The 3,123-nt window shown below is 37.3% G+C and overlaps 1 long non-coding RNA gene across 3 annotated transcripts; it reads left to right on the top strand.

Moving 5' to 3' along the window:
* Positions 1 to 623: 623 nt before the first annotated feature.
* On the top strand, positions 624 to 2,907 carry LOC130604810 (uncharacterized). Of its 3 annotated transcripts, XR_008973535.1 has the most exons (3): positions 624 to 878; positions 1,220 to 1,676; positions 2,120 to 2,907. It is a non-coding gene; the product is annotated as an uncharacterized LOC130604810 (long non-coding RNA). The 3 variants fall into 3 exon arrangements; XR_008973533.1 differs by having other exon boundaries at positions 624 to 1,676; XR_008973534.1 differs by having other exon boundaries at positions 624 to 1,676; positions 2,139 to 2,907.
* Positions 2,908 to 3,123: the final 216 nt, after the last annotated feature.

The raw sequence follows: 3,123 nt of genomic DNA on the forward strand, positions 1-3,123 counted from the left end.
TGCTTATTTTTTTTTTTTTTTTTATTTGCTGGTCAGGAATTTCCACCTTTTTTTGTGTTTTAAGATCTTTCTCAGCACCCAGGGCCAATGCAGCAAATGTGGAAAAAGAACAGTAAATCCATCAAATTAAGTGAATTAATTCATGTGTCATAACTTTCTGATCAGTTACTGGGATCTTTCTTTTTAACATTGTTAAAGATATTTATCCTCATACTTAAATTTTGGTCATGTAACACCGCATTTCAAATGCAAACAAGTGCCTTGCTTTTGCTGAATAACGTTCATTTTTCAGTAGCAGTGAAAAAATTACCTTGAAGCTTAGTACAGCAACACTTGAAAGCATTAGTCTGTATTTTCTGTTCACATTAACTGTAATGTGTGGAAAATGTGGGCTCCATACACTGTGCCATACACTAGACACCCTGGTTCTGCTGGGGGGCCACTCCATCAGGAGTGGGGCTGAAGGGGTGATTCAGGCTGCCCAACTTCTGAAACCTCACAGCCTTTAGAAACCAAGCCTCTGCTGCCTTGGGATGAACTGGACACAGGCTGCACTGGTGGGTTCACTGCACCCCAATTCTGCTTTGAAGTGCACTCTCACCTCCTCCCTACCGCTGAGAGAGAAGCCTACGCTCCTGGTTTAGACACATAAGAACACCAAGAAAATAACATGAATCCTCTATTTATGATTTTTTTTCAAGTCCCCAAAATATTACAGTAATTTAAAACAGTTAATACTGATTTTAGAATATGAAGCATAGCATGCTATTAGTGCTGGAAAATGTTATAAAAGAGAATTTTTACATAAAAGGTAAAGCACATGAGGAATACGGTAGCAAACAGTTCATCAGGAAGGGTACTGTAGGAAGACAGACGAGGTATGCACCCTCTTACCATCTTAAATTTTCTTTGTGATGACTTTTTCTGTTCTCTCATAAAGAAAAATCCTACATTTCTTTATTGAAGTCTCTTTATAGACCTGATAGAACCAGCATTAACAGGAACAAGTACTTTCTAGACTAATGGGGATGTTTAACCACTGCATTGCAGTATTGGGTGATGCTTCTCAACAAGCTGTCTGTAAAGTCAGCAGACAGTCCTTCTTGTTTGCTGGCACAGTGGCTTATTGTCAGGATCAATTTGAGATAAAGTAAGATGACTTCAGGTTTGTGCCTTTCCTTTTTAAAGCTTTGTTGCATTTTCCTGCTGTATTTCACAGGCAGCAGCTGATCCTTGCAAGTTAATGGAATATCAGAAATACCATGAACAAATGGCACCAGACAAGCTTCAATACCCAAACTACAGGATAACAGATGATAACGATATTTTATTACAGATTTGGTTATGAAGATTCCCTCTTCAGAGAGGAATATTTATATCTAAAATGCATGTGACCAATAGGTGAATCATGCTAATGGGCCTCTTTCTTCACTGCGTTATGCTTTGCACAGTCAGCTGTATCTGTGGAAAACAAGCAACCAGTGTGCAGCAAATAGTTGTAGAAAGCCAATTTTGCAGTATTTTATGGTAGTTTTGTGAGATTGCGGAGAGTGACCACACAGTTTCAAAGCAGTCACATTTTGTGATACATTTTATTCATCCTCAAGGAGTTAGAGAAAGAACATTTTCAAAGCTCAAAATGACAGGAAAGCAATGAGAGGAGTGATGGCACTGAGGTGAATAATGCTGCCTGCTCTTGTTAGTTCTCAACCAAAGTGAAGTCCCAGGCTGTGGCTGGAGCCAGTTGTTCCCCAATTTTACAGAGGAGAGATGTAAGAAAATTTCAAGTGCATTCTCTTTTTAAGTTTGGTACAAGAACAGTAAAGAAAATTCCAATTGTTTATGGACATACAATGGTGCATATATTATAAATACATATTTTTGTGATCAGTTTATATTTGGTGACAGCACAATTATTGATACAATTATGTAATACAGATGTAAATACCTTAAGAACAGATGGTTGGTTTTGGGTTTTTTAACCAAACAATTTTATCTGCTCCAGCATCTTCAGTGCATTTTTTTTCTTCAATCTTTGAAGTGATTGATCTGACTGATTAAAATGAATGGGAAAACCTTTATAGAGAAGAACAACACAAATATATTCTCTTTCCTGTAGTTGTATTGTTCTCTTACAGCCTACCAGTAATCTGGTTGAAAGCCCTGTGTACCCTGGTGGCAGGAATAACTGCTGGAGAAGGTTGCCTCTGCAAAATCTCCCTGGAACAACAATAATACATGCCATAGTGGATTATGCACATTCCAAAACATTGTCAGAAAGGCTTAAAAAGGAGCTGAAGTTTCTGCTGCTGAGGCCAGAGCATCAAGAGCTTTGGCATGATCAGCTCCTGGCTGTTCCTCATGTAAGAACCTATACCAAGTTTCAGCTTCATTTTGCATGCCAGTGTTTTTCGTTCCCTTGGTATTTGGCTTTTCTACACACTTGTGAAATAAATATTTCCATTAGAGAGGCAGCTCAGAGAAGCTTGAAAATGTTGCCACAGTTCATAAACTACACCAGCCTGTGCAGAAATACAGTTTAAGAAACTTGATCTCTAATCCTCTGCCTTAACCATTACAGTCTGAGCTTTCACAATGTCATATTACATTTCTTATTTACAGTTGAGGTTTGCTTTTTTTTGTTAGGAAAACAAGAACAGCCCTTTACTAGTAATACAATGACAGTTACTTGCCACACATTTGTAAGTACAGTAGGAAAAAAAGGTATTTGTTGCACATACCTGTTAACATGACTTTGTAACATCTGCCCATTAAATATCTGTGCAGTTACCCACTCACACTGATCATTGGAAAACACAATTCTGAAAGGATGGATTATTTTGATGTTCTCCTTCATGATAAACTTGCTGTATATTAAAAAAAAACAAACCAAAAACCAAACAATAAACCAAAACCCAACATGGTTTGTCCATGCACCTTTTATTCACTAAAATAAATTAATTTTTAAATACCAGAACTTGCCACTGTGGTTTTGTCAGCCTGTTTGGAATTTATTTTTGAGGTCTTCATAAAATAAACTGCTTTTCTGCCTCTTGAAGGGTTTTGTGTTATGTTTTAAGTTAAAATAATGCTGTTTGGCAGACCTCTCCAAGTTCTTTTGAA

Source organism: Pezoporus wallicus, unplaced genomic scaffold, assembly GCF_028554395.1.
Source record: "Pezoporus wallicus isolate ANWC-B61680 ecotype Strahan unplaced genomic scaffold, APGP_CSIRO_Pwel_v1 contig_5767, whole genome shotgun sequence".
NCBI lineage: Eukaryota > Metazoa > Chordata > Aves > Psittaciformes > Psittacidae > Pezoporus > Pezoporus wallicus.